The sequence below is a fragment of the Ictidomys tridecemlineatus genome, chromosome 3 (assembly GCF_052094955.1).
Source record: "Ictidomys tridecemlineatus isolate mIctTri1 chromosome 3, mIctTri1.hap1, whole genome shotgun sequence".
Lineage (NCBI taxonomy): Eukaryota > Metazoa > Chordata > Mammalia > Rodentia > Sciuridae > Ictidomys > Ictidomys tridecemlineatus.
In genome coordinates, this window is record NC_135479.1 from 177,603,776 (window position 1) to 177,622,958 (window position 19,183).

Below are 19,183 nucleotides of genomic sequence, written 5' to 3' on the forward strand. Positions count from 1 at the left end.
TTAAAGACAGTTCTAAGGTGGGTTGTCTTGCAGCAGTAACTAACTGATCCAAGGAGTAATATAAATGAGATAGTGGAAAGCAGAGGTAAATCCCCTGGGACCCTGTTTGGCCTTGTAAACATTTTGGCTTTTACACTGGGAAAATGAGAAACCACTAACAAGGGTTCAAGCAGACATTTATATGATCTTTTATTTTGAAATGCTTACTCTAAGTTCATGTCATGTCTTCTCTGGTTCTTCTTATTCAAAACTCCAGAATGCAGAAGAGGTATTGAAACCTTACTTGACATATTCACTCAATTTAAGAAGAGAGATGCTTTTTTTTTAAGTCAATTTGGATTTAGCTAGAACTTCTTGTGGATACAAAAGTTTGTTCTAGCTTTTCATCTTTATTCTGGAGAATTATTTATATACCCATTTATAATACAGAAGTAAGTAGTCACATTCTTTGTCTCACGAATTCAAAGAATTAAATCCATGGACAAAATGGTGAGAGCAAAGTAACAAGATTTGTTAGAGTTATAGAAAAGAAGCAGAGCTCCTGAAGGGCAGGGGTCCCAAGAGAGAGATGTCAAAGGGTGTCTGTTTTATTAGGGTTTTTAAGGACATATCTGATGCCCCAGTGCAGGTGATTGGTGGGTGAGGAATGCTATCATGAACCAATCAAGCTCTTCAATTTCCATGCTTAATAAGCCAACCAGAAGTGCATAGTTTCCATTGCTCATCATTATCATTAAGAGGAAGAATCTCACCAGGTGCTTTTTGACACATCTATTAGAAAAAGGAAGCATTTTGGGTAGGTGTTGAGAGCCACAGCCAAAGGGGCCCCAGCAAACTTCCAGCTGCCAGCAAGCTTCAGACTGCCAGCTGATGATTGGCTCACAGTGGCCCCAGCAACATCTAGCTGATTGGCTCCTCTGCGGTGATGTTCATTGGGCTGTTTCCCTGCCCTTCAGACTGCCAGCTGATGATTGGCTCACAGCGGCCCCAGCAACATCTAGCTGATTGGCTCCTCCACGGAGCTGCTCATTGGGGGACTTCTTTGGCTCCGCCCACGCGACCCAGCCAATCGGCCTCAAGAGCAGTAGGATTGTGGGAGGTGGTGAGGTTGGTGTGAGGAGAGGCTTGTGGAAGCCGGTGGCGGCAGTTGGGCTCTGAGGGTTTTTTTCCCTGAGGAGCTGTTTTGTTTGGGGTTTGTAGTTCTAAAAATAAAGTTAGTTTCTTTTTGACAAGTGGCTCCTGATTTGTGCCAAGCCAGACTTCGGCAGGTAGGGGTCTGCTTGTGGTTGGCTGTTGCTAGGGGTAAGGACAAGGGTAACAAAAGAAAGGCTGCTATGGTTGAAGCTATGAAGAATAGAAACAGGTACTGTAGGCAAGAAGAAGGCATTGTGGTTAATGCTGGCAGGGTGTAGCGAGTCATAGCATGTCTTTTAGACCTAATGTCTCCTTTCAGGTTGACATGATGTTCCCCTCCACTCCTGTCTTCTCTAAGGCCCTTATTCTGGCTGTGTATGGGAGATCTATCTTCTTGCCTCACTTTGATTCAATGATGACTTCTTTGTCAATTTGACTTTCTTATCTAATTCTCAGGTTTAAATAAGCTAACAGCTTTCCATGAGAGTTAAATTCTCATGCAAAATATGAGAAAAGAGCCAGTAAGATAGAATCTATGGCTTCTTTCTAACATTTGAAAACTAGGATTCCTGGGAATGAAGCAGCTTGATGAAATGACTTCTCATTCTCCAGAATTCTATATACTTCTATTATTCTAAAAACCACACTTCCTATGGCACTTGTTTGAATACCTCACACAAAGTGATATTTCTTGAACAACATTGACAACCAATGTCCACAGTTTTTTTTTTCTATAGCTCCAGACCTACATTCCATGTGTTGACAGAAAATAATAATTCTGCTTTAAAGGAATAAGAAATTCATTTTGAGCCAAATATGAAAAGCCAGGGCCCAGGAACACAGATTCAAGTTACCCTGAATGATGTGTTTCTCATGAAGAGGTTACATGAACTCTGATATCCAAGGAACAAAGTCATAAATCAATACATTCAACGAATACATTGGTGGAGGCATTAGGTAGGTGGGCTACGGCAAGGCAGGGAAATCTTTCCTATAGGTATCACATGTTATAGCATTCTTTGTTTTAGGATTGGGAGAGGCACTAGCACTCTGCTATTTAACATTTAAACTTCTGAGAAGTTTACCTAATAGTCATGAGAATGATAGGACAGATACAAAGGTTAGAAGTGAGTGGCTATTTATCTAAGCTAGACCAAGATTATTTTGGCTCTGGATCTACAACATTCCATCTCTCCACAATAACAATGTCCTAATGTACTACCTAGTCAAGGTCACACAGTCTGTAGGATCTTTAATACAGATGTGGTTTCTACAGGGAACTTAAACTTCACACAAGTTTAGGAGACACACACACACACACACACATACACACACATACACACACACAACCAAACTATAAAACCAAGCAAGATAAAACAAACTCTCTTTCCTTCCACAAAAGAAAATCTCCATGATTTCAAAGATTAATTTTTGGTTTAAAAATGGTTATTTAAGGACATTTTTAAGTGTGGGGAATGGGTCTTTTCTATCTCAGATTGAATCAAACAGTAAATTCTATGTTGTTAATTTTTAATTGCATTGGTTCTCTGTTTCTCTCCCTTGTGTTCCCTACTATTCTTGTGATCTAGGCATATGGTTATCACCTATCTAAGCAATATACAATCCTAAAGGAATTTAATTATTATGATATTAGTGTAATGGAAATACCACTGAGTATCAGAAACTTAACCCCAGACCTGGTTCAATTGTACACTAAGGACTCAGATCAAATACCAATTAATTTCTATTTTCTTTATAGGTATTTAAAATTGTTAGTAACTTTTTACAAGGTATTTCTGTTGAAAAGGCAACTTTGCATTTTTATAACTAATCTTCCCAACCATTTGAAGAACATATTAAAATGATATGTATTTAAGTTATAATGTATTTCTAGATATAAGAAAATCCTGATTATAAGGTAATTATGCCTTGCTTTCAAGTAAAGAAAAAAATTATATGAAATGTATTTAAAAATAAACTCTTAAAAATGTTGATGAAATTATCAAGTGCCTAGTACATTAAGACTGTACATTAAGAGACTTATTACATAAGCTAATGAAAACTTTATTTAATTTTTATCATGTTGAACAAGAACATAAATTGACTGTCTAGTGCTGGTATAGTCACACCATGATGACCTCAGGGACACACATTCCTTCTGTTTTTCATCAATGCCATACTTTTATTTATTTATTTATTTTTGATACTGGGGATTGAACTCAGGGGCACTCAACCATGAGCCACATCCCCAGCCATATTTTGTATTTAGAGACAGGGTCTCACTGAGTTGCTCAGAACCTTGCTATTATTGAGGATGGCTTTAAACACTCAATCCTCAGCCTCTTGAGTTGCTGGGATTACAGGTATGCACTACTGTGCCCAGCCTGTCTGCCATACTTTATGCAAAGCATTCATTCTCAACATCATCATTGTATATTTGAGAAGACAGTTCTTCCTCCTCCTTCTCACCTTTCATACACGTAGTTTCTACACTCTTGACATGAATAAGCGTAAAGGAAAATGACAAAATTGCATGTTAAATGATTCTGTACACTTTTAAAGATCTTTCCTGGAATTTTTACTCAAGAGATTTCTTCTGAAATCTCATTGGCCATAATTAGAAGAAATCTTGAGAGATTAGTTGTTTTAATTGGGCCTATGCCAGTTCTTAAGAAAACATAGCCTCTGTTGGTGAAAAACAAGAAAAGAAAGAAGAAAAAAATAGTCATTGGATAGAATGATGTTTAACTTTATGTGTCAAATTGATGAGGTTATGGTTCCCAGGGATTTAGTCAAACATTCTTCTCAATGTAAGTGTGAATGTATTTTTTAGAGGTGATTAACATTTATGTACATAGATTTTCAGTAAAGTACATTATCACCTATAATATATGGACTAGTGTGGGGTCATATTGGAAGTCTGCTAACTATTTACTTGTTATGTGTAAGTAGGAACGTCAAGTAAAAAAAAGTAAAACTTGAATTATAAAAACAATCAATTTCCTTCAATCAATTTCCCCAAATTGAGCCAGTTTATAGACCCAGAATCCTTCAAGTGAGGAAAGGCTGGATAATCATAAGGACTCAGCTACATTGCCATTTCTTTTTACTATTAATCACTCTCCCAGTCTTACTTGAGGTGTATGGACTTTTATCAGGGTGATTGTGTATCAAAGAAAAGAAAATAATTAAAAATTTCAGAGCTTCCTGGATATTGGCTCTGAAATGACAGTAATGCAAGGATAAAATATGTTATGGGGCCCATAAGACAGAGCGCTGGCTTATGGAAGTTATGTTTTTGGTCCTGTCAGTTTCACAGTTCGCCAACTGGATCTTCAGACCCATTCTGTGGTTACTTCAGAAGTTCTAAAATGCATGATTGGGATGTACTTAACAACTGGTAAAAGCCACACATTGGTTCCTTAACCTATGAAATAAGGTATATTATGGTCGAAAAAGCCAGCCGAAAGTCACTAGAACTTCTTCTACCTAGGGAAATAGTTAGTTTAAAGCAATACAACAGAAATTAATGCCACTGTCAAGGATTTGGGAGATGCAGTTAGTGATTCTCATTTTAAACCGCATTTAACTTGCCTATTAGAGAAACCAAATAGTTCTTGGATAATGACAATGGATTTTCACACGCTTAATAATGTAGTGATTCCAGTTGTTGCTATTGTAAGATACGGTTTCTTATAAATTAACAAATACCTTCATACTCAATGTGAAGTTATTGATTTGGCAGACGATTTCTTTCTCTTTTTCTATTATTAAGCACCATCAGAAGTACTTTGACCTTGGGGCTGGGGATGTGGCTCAAGTGATAATGTGCTTGCCTGGCATGTGCCGGGCACTGGGTTCAATCCTCAGCACCATATAAAATAAAGATGTTGTGTCTGCCAAAAACTGAAAAATAAATATTAAAAATTCTTTCTCTCTTCTCTCTCTCTCTCTCTCTCTCAAAAAGAAGTACTTTGATCTTATTGGGCAAGGCCAACTTCACTATCCTACCTCAGGTTATATCTGTCATCCAATATTAGGTCATATTTTGGTTTTCCCTTGATTTCCTTTGCTTTTACAAGATATTGTACAGATCCATTAAATGATAACTTTATTCTTGGACTTAATGAGCAAGCAATATTAAAGACTCTAAACTTACTGATGACACATTTGCATGTAGGAGGGTGAAAAATAAACCCAATAAAAATTCAGGGACTTCAATCAACAAATGGGCCAAGGATCTGAACAGACACTTCTCAGAGGAGGATTTACAATCAATCAATAAATACATGAAAAAATGCTCACCATCTCTAGCAATCAGAGAAATGCAAATTAAAACCACTCTAAGATACCATCTCACTCCAGTAAGAATGGCAGCCATTATGAAGTCAAACAATAATAAGTGCTGGAAAGGATGTGGGGAAAATGGTACACTTGTACATTTCTGGTGGGACTGCAAATTGGTGCAGTCAATTTGGAAAGCAGTATGGAGATTCCTTGGAAAGCTGGGAATGGAACCACCATTAGACCCAGCTATTCCCCTTCTCGGACTATTCCCAAAAGACCTTAAAAGAGCATATTACAGGGACACAGCTACATCAATGTTCATAGCACAATTCACAATAGCTAGACTGTGGAACCAACCCAGATGCCCTTCAATAGATGAATAGATAAAAAAAATGTGGAATATTACTCAGCACTAAAAAATAACAAAATAATGGCATTTGCAGGGAAATGGATGGCATTAGAGCAGATTATGCTGAGTGAAGCTAGCCAATCCCTAAGGAGCAAATTCCAAATGTCTTCTTTGATATAAGGGGGGGGCGACTCAAAACAGAGCAGGGAGGAAGAGCATGAGAAGAAGATTACCATTAAATAGGGATGAGAGATGCACGGGAATGGGAGAGAAAAGGGGACTCACACGGAAGATGGAAGGAGACCCTCATTGTTATGCAAAATTACATATAAGATGGTGTGAGGAAGAAAAAAAAGAGAGAGAGAAAAGTGTCATAGAATGGGTAGAGAGAAGTGATGGGAGGGGAAGGGAGGGGAGGGGGGAATAGGAAGGGTAGCAGAATACAATAGACAATAATATGGCTGTATGTTTAAACGTGGCTGTAAGACCAATGTGATCCTGCAATCTGTACATGTGGAAAGAAAAGAATTCATACCCCACTTGAATCAAATGTATGATATGTCAAGATCATTGTAATGTTTTGAGCAACTAATAAAAAATTTTTTTAAAAGTTCAGGGACTTGTACCTCAATAATTTTTCTAGGACCCAGTGGTGTGGGATATATCTAGGTATCCTTTATAAAGTGAAGGATAAGGTGTTGCATCAGACCCCAGCTAAAACCAGAAAAGGGATTTAATGTCTATATATTACCTCCTTGAATTTTTGAAGCAACATATATCTCATTTGATTGTGCTACTCAAGTCCATTTACTGAGTAAACAAAAAGTTGCTAGATTTGAGTAAATTCCAGAACAAGAGAAGGTTCAGTAATAAGTCCAATCTGCCTTGTAGCTACTCTGCCACTTGAGCTATATGATCCCACATGTCTATGGTGCTTGGAGTATTAATGAAAGATTCAGATTTTGTTTGGAGCCCTGTGAGTGAATCACAGTGTGGCTATTCAGATTTTGGAACAAAGTTTTCCATCATCTGTGGATAACTATTTTTTTTTTGAGAAACAGTTAGTGGTTTAATAATGTGCCTTAATGGAGGCAGATAACTTAACTGAGGGGGCCATCAAATTACCATGTGACCTGAGTTGCCCATCATAAACTGGGTATTTTCCAAGCCACCAAGCCATAAAGTTCTGTGTGCACAGTAGCCCTCCATCACAAAATGTGAGTAATATACAAAGGATTGGATGTAATCATGCCAAAATGCACAAGTAAATTTCATGGAGAAATGGCACAAATACTCACTGTTTTCACTCCTGTTAAATTTCTTTCTCTCTCTTAGTCTGCACTTGTGGCCCCATGGGTAGATTTCTATCATAAGTTGACATGGGAAGAGAATGCTAAAGCCTGGTTTATAGGTGGTTCTACATGGTATTCAGGCACCACCCAAATGGGGGAAATAGCAGCACTAAAGTCTGTTTATAGAACATCATGGAAGAAGAGAAATGAAGGGAAATTTCAGTAGGCAAGAATTTGGGTATAGTAATGTACTGGGTTGGTTGTTTTGCTTGTAAGGAGAAATGGTCATATGTAGAGTTATGTATATCATGTACTATAGTTAATGGTTTGGACAGCTGGTTAGGGACTTGGAAGGAATGTGATTAGAAAATTGATGACAAGGAGTTTTTGGAAAAGAGGTACATGGCTATATCTTTTTGAGTGGGAGAAAGAAATGTCAACATATTTTTGTCCCATGTGAATGCTCACTGCATGGTGACCTCAGCAGGGAAAGCTTTTAATAATCAAGTAGATAAAATGACCTATTGTGTAGTGAGTATTTTTTTTTTCTGGCTACTTCTGCTTTTTTGGAATGAGCTTATGAGCAAATTTTCCATAGTGACAAGAATGGCAGTTATGCATGGGCTCAGCAACATGGACTTATACTCACCAAGAATAACCTGGTTAACACCTCTACTGAGGGCCTAACCTGTCAACAGCAAAGACCAGCACTGATATGGTGATATTCCCTTGGGGGATCAGCTGAATACATGGTGGCATGTATTCAGATTTTGGAACAAAGTTTTCCATCATCTGTGGATAACTACTTTTCTTTTGAGAAAAGTAGTTATCCACAAATAACTACTGTTTCCATCATGAAAGAGTGTGTTAGGTAGCTTTTTGTTCCAGCCAAAATATCTGACAAGAACAACTCAAAGGAGGAAAAATTTATTTTGATTCATGGTTTCAGAGTTTCCATCCATGATGGCCTACTCCATTGCCCTGGGTCAAGGTGAGGCAAAACATTATGGTCGAAGTGCTGGGAGAAGGAAGCTTTTCCTCTCATAGAGGCTGATAATCAGAGAGAGGGAGAAAGAAAGAGCGGGCACAAGTGAGGTGCTAAGGAAATATAAATCCCAAACAAATATTTCAAGTGACTTATTTCCTCCAACCACATCCCAACTTCCTATAGTTACAATCCAGTTAGTCCATTCAAATTATTAATCTATCAAATGGATTAACTACTGATTAGTTTATGGCTCTCACAATCTAATAATTACACTTCTGCATATTACTGCATTAACACAAGAGTTTTTTGGGGACAGTTCATATCCAAACCATAGCAAAGGATTAGCATTTAATTATTACTAGAATAAACACTCTGGGTATAGATTTGAATTCCTTTCAAGTGATTTTCTGACAAAAGTTCTATTTATGGCCTTTCAGAATGCCTAATTGTGTCATGATGTTCTGACCAAGGAATTCACTTGTTAGAAAGTGAAATGTATCCACAGATTCATGCTCATGAAATTTACTATTTTAATCATGTGTTTTACATTGCTGAAGCAGATGGCTTAAGATAATGTAGTATAGCCTTTTGAAGACTCAAGTATGGTGCCATGAAGTCGGCAATATCTCCCTGTGGCAAGGTTTTCCAGGGGGTTATAACTTATTCTAAATTAGCATCCAAGATATAGAGATATTTCTCTCATCACCAGATTTCATAATTTTGGAATTGATACATAGATTTGAGAGCTGCACCACTCATTATTAATCCTACTGACCCATTCAAAATTTTTGCTTCCTATGTCCATATCTTTGTGTTCTACTGGTCTAGAAATTTTAGCTCCAATGCTAGGAATGATTTCACCAGGAGAAACAGAAATTGTTTTATTAAACTTGAAGTTAAACTACTACTCAGCCATTTTATACTTTTCATGACTCTGTAGCAAGAAGGAAAGTATTTATTATATTGGTTGGTTGATTGATCCTGATTACCAAGAGAAAGTTTAACCTTCAGTCTCAAAGGAGATAAGAAAGATTTTATCTGGAATATACATGGTCTTTTAAGACATCTTTTAATATTACCATTCCCAGTGGTTAAAATCAACAGAAGACCACAACTTGATTGAGGTAGGACAAATAAGGGCTTAAACCCTTTTGGAAGGAAGGTTTGGATCATCCTCCCAGGTGAAGAGCCAAAATTAATTAAGGTGCCTGCTGAGGAATAAAAAGAATGGAAAATGGATAGTGGGAAGAGATAGGCATATGAATCTCAGCAATGACCATGTGATTAGTTATAGAAATGAGAACTGTAGTTGTTAGACTGTAATGGTTACTTTTACATATTAACTTAATTGGATTATGGTGCCCAGTTGTTTGGTCAAACATCAGTCTAGCTATTGTTATGAAAGTCTTTTTAAAATGTTGCTAATATTAAAATTTGTAGACTTAGAATATAGATGTAGATTATATTCTAAAATAACTGACCAGACTTTATTGAATTAGTTGAAGAATTTAATAGAAAAGATTGAGATGTCCTGAAAAGGAAGATATTCTGCTGCTTAGGGCTCAACAATACATCAGTCCTCCCCTGGGTTTTCATGCTGCTGGCCTGCCCTTCAGATTTTGGAGTTAGCAGCTGTCAAGATTCGAATAGCCAATTCCTTAAGATAAAGCTCTATATACCTCCTTTAGTTCTGTTCCTTTGGAGAATACTAACACAACTAGAAATACCAGCCAGAAAAAAAAATTTAAAATTTTACTTAAATACTTCAGTAATTTAAAAAAACATATTTTAGATTTTTACATTATAGGTTTTTTTTCAAATATAGTTCAATTGAAAATAATATTATAATTTTTTACAGATAGGGGAATTTAGGCTCTTGAGCAATTGACTAAATTTCTAAAGATGACATAAATATTAAACATCAAGTTTAGGTTTAACACTCAGTTCTAGGGTTACACATACCACAGTGACTTTACAAGAAGCACTATTCACTTACATCTATTATTTTTTATTTGGACAAGATTATTGTTTACCCATGAAATGGGTATTATAATTGCATTTTAATCAAATAATTGTTTGGTAATTGATTGAGATGTTTATACCAAGTAATTTGAGCAGTTTCAATTGCATTATATATTTACATAATTATTTTTTATTAAAATGTAAATACTACTTTTTTGAATTATGCTTATGGATTTTTTAAAGAAATAATATTTATTTTCCTAAAAATAATTGATTTGATAAAATGTGTGGTTTGATTTTTTTAAAGGAAATTTTTAAATGATTAGAATTAATTTGTGAAATCATTTAAAGTAAAACCCAAATAGATTATTGTAAAATCTTGTTATATAATACTTGATTTGACAAGACTCTGTTGGGTACCCTGGTTTTGAGCTGGATCAGGTAGAGAGAATAAGTTTTGCCAACTATAAATTCGTATCCAAAAAACAATGGTCTAAGAATGCTTCTGACTCAAAAAATATAAAGCTCCAGTGCCAATATTTAAAAAGCATTTAGGAAGGGTTTTCATCTATAACTTACCCTAAATGACCCCTTTGGAAAATGATTGATTGGCATTTGGCAGATATTGTTTATTGTGCCAAAGTTTTGTTATGGTCTTCTAACATAAGTATTAAAGGGAAAAATTCAAAGAATGCACTTGTGCACTATTCCCAAAGGCAATAACAAGAGGATTAAATACAATAACTTTTCTGAAGTCAGTCACAGCCATAAATATGCTATTGAACATATGTTAGAACAGCTTCTAAAGTTTCAGGGAATTAAGAATGAGCTAAAAATTTTCTTTACTCCAAAATATCTTCTTTTCAAAACCAAAAAAGCATTTGTAGGATGCTAAAAAGTATCAATTTCAATTCAGTAGCCTGTTGAAATCCAGTTCAAAAATTGTTACATATATGGAATGATAATATCTTTAGGAACATTGAAATTTGAGAAGACAGCAGAATAATGCTGTAAATGATTTTAAAATTTCTATGAGACCATTCTATTTCAAAGTTTCGCTTGTTTGTAATTTGATCATCAGTTTTCAAAACAAAATATTGCCCTTTCCATTTAAATATGTTTTTTTAAATAGAGTTCATTTAAAATAGTATTATCATTTTTTTTCAGATAAAGGAATTTAGACTCTTGTCTTTTATAATTTTATTTCCAAACTCTGAACTTGACTGACTTTATTCTTAATGTACTAATTGTTCACTCTCAGCCACTTTTGCTGGTTTCTTCTCCTCTATTTGTCTCTTTGTGACAGTTTAAGAACAACATAGTCCTAATATATGAAAACCTGCTTCTGAAGGTGATGTGAAAAATGAAAGAAAGGCAGTTAGGATCCAAAGAGAGTATTGGGGGAATTACTGACAAAATCCTAGTGTGAATAAGACCAAGTGAATTCCTATAATGTGGGTAAGAAGGGAGAGGCATAAAAATAGGTAAAGATAAAAGTGACTTCATCTTAGCCAAATTGTACCTAATTTATCTCATGCCTGAAAGAGTTATGCACATTCTTGGTGCCAGTGTCCTGTGGTAAATCTCTACAGACCATTCTAATGATTTTCTCTGCTTATAGTTTGCTGGGAAAATGGGTAAAACTGATTTAGTTTACTCTGGGGAAATTGTGGTGATTAGGACTCAAGATGGCTGCAGTCAGGTCAAGTTGAATCCAGAAATTGAACCATGAATGTTGGCATAATCCAGAATTTAGATTTTGCACCTTTCTATCTATCTATCTATCTATCTATCTATCTATCTATCTATTTATTTTTGGTATCAGAGATTGAATTCAGGGACACTCAACCACCAAGCCACATCCCCAGGTCTTTTTGTGTTTTATTTAGAGACAGGGTTTCACTGAATTTTGCAGGGCCTTGCTAAATCACTGAGAATGGCTTTGAATTTGAGATCCTTCTGCCTCAGCTTCCCGAGCCACTGGGATTACTGGTTTGTGCCACAACACCTGGCTAGACCTCATTTTAAAAGTTACAGACTTGGGCTCTTTTTTTGTTATGTTTTATTTGTGGGCTTTTTTTTTTTTTTTTTTTTGGTGGTGCTGGGGGAATTGAACTCAGGGCCTTGTGCATGCAAGGCAGGCTCTCTACCAACTGAGCTATATCCCCAGCCCTTGGGGCTCTTTTTTTATTGGTAGGCTTTTGATGGCTGCTTTGATTTCCTTAATAAAATTGGTTTGTTTAAATTTTCTGTATCCTCATGGTTCACTACTGGTTCAATTTGGATAGAACATTTGTCTCTAGGAATTTTTTGATGTCTTCAAGATTTTCTAAGCTTATTTGGGAATAAATTTTCAAAATAGTTTCTGATTATCCTCTGTATTTCAGTAGTTCTGTGGTGATAGTTCCACTGTCATGGATCTTAACAATTTGAGTTCTCCCTGTTTCTTTTGGTTAGCTTGGCTAAGGGTTTATCAATTCTGTTAATTCTTTCAAAGAACTCACTTTTTATTTTGTTGACTTTTGAATTCTTTCTTTAATCTCAATTTCATTGATTTCAACTCTAATTTTAATTATTTCTTATCTTCTATTGATTTAGATTTGACTTTTTCTTCTTTTTCTAGTGTTTTGAGGTGCAACGTTAGATTATTTATTTGGTTTTTTGATTCTTTTAGTGTGTGAGCTCAAAGCTATGAACTTTTCTCCTAGAACTGCCTTCATAGTGTCCCAGAAATTTTGATATGTTGAATCTATTCTTTTTTGCTTCTAAGTACAGTTATAGACCAGTGATTATCATATCCAATCTCATAACTTCACTACTATATGCTAAAAGTGTTTCTAAACTAAAGACTCATGTATTCAATGATTTCTTTCACATTTCCATCTGGTTGTACAATAGAAATCCACAATGCAACAGGCTTAAAACTTTCCTAAATATCAAACATTCAGCCTCAAACCCAACCTCTCACTTCCTTCCCTTCTACCACAAACTTGTTTTACATTTGTTCTAGTTCTTCAAGCTGAAACTTTTGGAGCAATGCTTACTTCCTTTCTTTCGCATTCTTTATCAAATCTGTCAACTCTGTATAAAATGATACTGTTTCTATCTTCAAACATCCTTCTCTGTTACCTCTATTATCTGAATTGCCATTCTCTCTTGCCTGAATACTCAAGTATCCTTATAAAATACAAGTCATGTTATATCTTCATTTCAGTTGTATTAAAATCCCAACACTGGAAAATGACCAACATAGTCTCCTGTTTTGTGTTCTCCATTTCTACTTCTTTAACCATTTTATATGTTCAGCCACCTTCTGCACACTGTTTACCTTGATGTTTTCTTTTTAAAGATTTTTTTTCTCTGTTTTGAAATATCCTTCTTCCATATATCAATTTAGCGAAATCAATTTTGTGTAAATCTCACCATTTGAATGAAGATTACTCTGGTCACCATAATACTAATCCTGACCCCCACCCGATCTTGTCCCTCACTCTACCCTTCTCTTTTGTTTCCCATACACAATCTTGACTTTCTGAGATTTTTAAAAATATTCTTGATTATTTTTAATAGAACTACTCACTTTTAATACCAATCAGAGTAAAAGCTACTTAGGAATCCTTGCTTGTATTTTCAGATTAATCTAAGTGCCTAGAATAATGCTTGGCACTTAGTAAACACTTGAGCTAATTTATGAATGAGAGAATACGTGAATAAATATAAATGGACTATAAAAGCTATATACATTCTGTCCAACATCTCATCTTCAGGCAACAAAATGAGTAGATAGAGATTATTTATTTATTTTTGTTGTAGTTGTAGATGGACACAATATCTTTATTTTATATTTGTTTATCTTTATGTGGTGCTGAGGATTGAACCCAGGGCCTCACACATGCTAGGCAAGTGCTCTACCCCTGACTACAAACAATCTCAGTCCCTAGATAGGTTTTTAAAGTGATAATAGTTTGAAAGAAAAAAAGGTTGATTTTTTTGCAATCTACTAAGTTCTGTTCACTATCATTAATAAAGTTCAAAATTTTATATAAAAATGATTGCAAATTTCAGATTATTTATCATAGAAAGATGATATACTTTTGATTAAAGGGGAGAAGCAGCAAAGACCAACATAGGGAAACAATAGGACAAAATAGAACAAATGCCTGAATTGCTGTGATCTGAGCAGTGACCAAAACCTCCAATGCTAAGAGGACTTCAAAGACAACAACTTCAAAGCACCTGAGTTTGAAAACTGGGTATAATGTCTGGCGTGATCTGGCAGGTTTTGAAAGGATAACATTCTGTCTGAGTTATGATAAGACTGCATAAAGATTTATGTGTTTCTTGAAGCTTGTGATTTGTATATTTTCTTCATCTTTCCCTTCATTTGTTGTTATAAATTCCAGCTGTTATTTTTTGCATTTTTAAGCGATTGCATGCTATATATTTTCCTGCTAGTGACTGTTTGCATGCTTTCAATTCATGTAATGCATTTGGGTCTTGAAAACATATCATAAAGGGATTCTCAAGAAAACAGAAAAAAGTCAAGTCATAATATATACTATTAGTATCATTGAGCATTAGGAAAGCATAGTTTAATTAATATTAAAAAAAGCTATGACTGAATTTTATACTTGGCATAACATGCTTATCTGTTTGAAGTTGAACTAAGAATTAACAAAAAATGAGGTAGTTGAACAGGTATCCAGCAGTAAATCTCTTGGGCCCACATGCGAAAAAACCTCAAACAGGTAAACACTGAAAAAAACAATAAATGCTAAAACTGTACTTTTATTTTGGGAATTTGAAAGTATGTGTATAATGTGTATGTCATAAGCAGTTTTCAGACAACCTTTATGTTAACCTAAATCAAATTACTTAATTGAAGTTCTCTAATGATGAAATATTTTTGGCTTAATAATTATTGGCTTGTAAAAATGTCTAATTTTGATGGAAATGAATAAGCTTAATTTATTCTTATTTATATTGAAAGCCAGTACAAGGTTTTGAGCCATTTTGAGAAAGCAGTCACTATGACTACTAATTTGAACTTGTAGCGATACCATTATTACAAAGGGAGCCAGCATCCTATGCACTTTTCTCTTGAACTGAATTGTCTTATAGTGTCACTACAAAAAAAAGGGGGAGAAATAGTTGTTAGAAGATTGTTTCCATGAGAAAAAAAATTAGGATCCTTAGGGGGGAAAAATCATTGTATAAAAGTGAAATTATTAGGATTTGTGTGAAATAGTTCTTTTTTACTTACAAAGAAAAATTTTGTGACAGTTCTGTTTTAAATGGCTTTATTTTGTTTGTAATTTTCATTTTGCATCTACTGAAACAATCATAAAATATGAATGTGTGCAAAGTCCACTTTAAAGCCTCATAAAAAATGTTCAGCATTCAATAAAATATCTAAATATGCCTAAGCTGAAAATAATCTTTAATTGCTGAACAAACAATATCGAATTATATATAACAAATTGAACATATAAGATACATTTTATCTTATTATTTAAGTTCGGTATTATTTTTGCTTTGCTAATATATAATATCACAATTATACAATACTACTAGTGTAAAAGGACTAAGACTACAGCATGCTGTCTGAAGTGATTTATGATCTTTCAATGCTTACAGTAATGTCAAGCTTCAGTTTTGCATCACACTATTATAATGTGTCAAGCAATTTTTAAAATACTCCAACAGTTGACTACACCTGTTTCCACTTTGCAAATCCTTTCAAGTTCATGGCACTTTGATCGAAAGGGAAATATTTAACTTGTGTCTTTTTTTTTCAATCTAAAAATTGAAATTTTTATTGTACTTTTCTTTATGATATATTAACATTAGTAGGATCATAAATTGTGAAAATTAGCCATTTTCTTTTATTTGATAATTCATAAAGGGATTTCTCAGTGTTATATTTGGATTATTTCCAGGGAAGCATATAGGTCAAAATGTAGTAAAATTTTACTAAATTTTATTATCCTATATTAGCAGATCAGGTCTTTTAACACCAAATAAAAATATGTGGGGCATACATCTTTAAATTTGATACATATCTACATGTACATGTTCTAAAATTTGGATCAGGAATGTCCCTAAAAGGTCCATTTATTTGCCAGCCTGTGCCACTATTGGAACCTTTAGGAAGTAGGGCTTAGCAGAAGAAAATTTGATGGTTTGGGACATTTGAACTTTGAAAAGGATATTGGGAACTGGTGTGTGCCTGTCTTTTTCTTTGCTCCCAGCTACCATGAGGTGAATAAGTATCCTCCACCATGAGCTTTTGCTATTGTTTATTGCTTCGCCACAAGTGGACTATGGACTGATACCTCTGAAACTATCACCAGAATAAACCTTTCTTGCTTTTAAGTTGTTTATCTAGGTATTTTTTCACAACAATAGAAAGTTGCTGGGCTGGGATTGTGGCTCAGAGGGAGAGCACTTGACTAGCATGTGTGAGGCACTGGATTTGATCCTCAGCAACACATAAACATAAAATAAAGGTATTGTGTCCACCAACAACTAAAAAATAAATGTTTTTTTTAAAAAGAAAGTTGCTAGTAATATATATATATATATATATATATATATATATATATATATATATATATTTGTGTGTGTGTGTGTGTGTGTGTGTGTGTGTACACACTGTTTGAATATTTAACCAATCTAGGCTTGGGATGTTGCTCAGTGGTAGAATACTTTCCTCACATGTATGAAGTCTTGGGTTTAACACTCAGCACTGCAGTTAGTCAATCAATCAGTCAAAAAAACAATATTTATGGTTAGGCCAAAAGCAAGACACATTTAATTTGTGGTTACTATTTGGCATTTTGGTTAGCTAACATAATTTTAGTTGTTATAGGCAAAATGACATACTCTGTTATCTTGACTTTTATGTGACCTAATTTTCATTACAGATTATCATTTCCCTGTTTATTGTCTTTACTAGACTGAAATTATGGAGGTGAACTAAAAACCATCTTACTGTTATTGTCTCTGCTCTTAGTACATACATTTGATGAATTCTTTAATAAGGATTCAGGGAAACACACTTGAAACATGAAAAAAATGCCAATATAAACTTTTCTAAGAAAAATTCCGAAGCTTTTTGCAGATAAAAACATGTTTCATAGGTGCTACAGGAAAATTTTACAATATTGACTTCACAGAACTTAGGTGTTATCTTTATTAATTAGATTTTATAGATCCTGATTATCTCAGCTTCTAGACTCTAGTTTTGTGAAGCACTTTGAGAAATTATCTTTTATAATCCATTATGAAATTTCTATAAAAGATTTAACAGTGTCTTAATTCAAGAAGTTATAAAATAAATATGAAAGAATTATGTTTTACAGCCAAGAAATCCCCCTTGACAGATATATTATTGGTAAGAGGATATAAAGGTAAAAGTTGGATGGACAATTTCAAATTATATTATTAAAATGCTCAAGAAGTATTTCTAAGGATGTAATCTAATGTGTTATTTAGTTGACTTTTTGAAGATATAAAATGTTTTTTTAAAAAATACAGACACTTGTTTTAAATAATCCTATTTAAAAAACTGTTTGGTAAAAAGAATAATAATTCTTACTGGAAAGAGCATCATCTTAAGGGAAACATCAGTATCCATGATGGATCACTTACATGCTCACTAGGAATGACTTCTGTGCAAGGTCTTGTTGAGCTGTGTTTATTGCCACTGAGAGGCTAGGCTCTGAATAAAATCTACAGGAATCAGTTGTCATTGCTTCTGCTTTATAGAGCTACGTAGTGAATAAAATAGAGGATATAAAGTTATATTTTATTATTTATGGAAAATGAGACAGCATTTAAATTTCTGGAATATTTTCCAACAAGAGTTAAATCTATAATTGGGAAAAATCAAACATGGTTCCCAGGAAGAAGAAAAACATATAGTATTACCAAGAGACAATATTTCCTTTATCTGTTAGTTAGAAGCAAAGAGAATAATGATGTCTACGTTATAATATTTTGAAGGTTGAAAAATCATCATTTGGAGATATCTAATATACGTTACTGGACATATAATAGGCCTTTAAATAAAGGAACCCTGAAAAAGAGAGAATATTACAGGAATCTTTAGATGTTCACTAAAATTTATCATTTTATTATTAAATGGCGTTTTTTTACATTCTTCTTTCATTTTCCTGAGTAGCATCAGCCTTATATTCAATTGCTTTTTCTTTTTAAGCTCTTGGCCCCATTTTAGTAGCTTTATAAGACTTACAGAGGATCTGAATAATGCTAAAGACAGTCAGCATTAGCTCTACCTTCTGTTTTTGCTTCTAGATATCTTGATTGTAGTAGTTTCTTGACATTTCCAAATGAATATTTCACAAAGCATTTCATTCTATTCAACTATTCACTCATACAGAAAATATCTAGATATATATTCTAAGTTAGTATACTATTTAGCAAGGGAATACATTGAAGATTAAAAGTTCAAAATGAAAACAAAAATCTTAGTATTAAAATCATAGTCAAGGTAGGGAAGATAAATGCTAAAATTACTTTCTAGAAGTAAAACCAACCATGGACTAGAAATAGTGTCTGCAATACAGACTATATATGATATTAATGATTTTTCTCCTAGGATTGGCTGACTACTTTTATATTTATTTTGCTTAGGAATACATAGGAAAAGGATGTGATTAATAAGAAAAGCTATTTTGACCATATGTTGTTATCTTTTTTGAATTCTATTTCACTTTGACCCAAAACCTATGTTCAAACCCTTCTTTTTATTTTTTATTTTCTTTTTCTTTTTATTTTTTTGTCATCGCTTCCATACTGATTTTCGGGTATTATCTTTATACCTCAAGGAATGATCAGTTAAATATTCATTTAGGCTTAACTACCTAATTTGTCAACTTTTTCTTTAGTGATAATGAACATAAATAGTAAAAATTAACTGAAGAAAAAGTAGAAAAATAAAAACTGTTTTAATGGCCTGGAATTGAGTGTACAGTATAATATGAATATACTACAGTTTATGTTCATGTGCATAGTTGAATTATAATTCATTGAACTATAGAGGATAAGTATATAATAATGTTGTATATTTTAAAATAGTAATCCATCAATTTTTTTCACTGATTCCAATTATTTTCTGTGAAAACTCCAAATAAGTTTTTTTTAAAG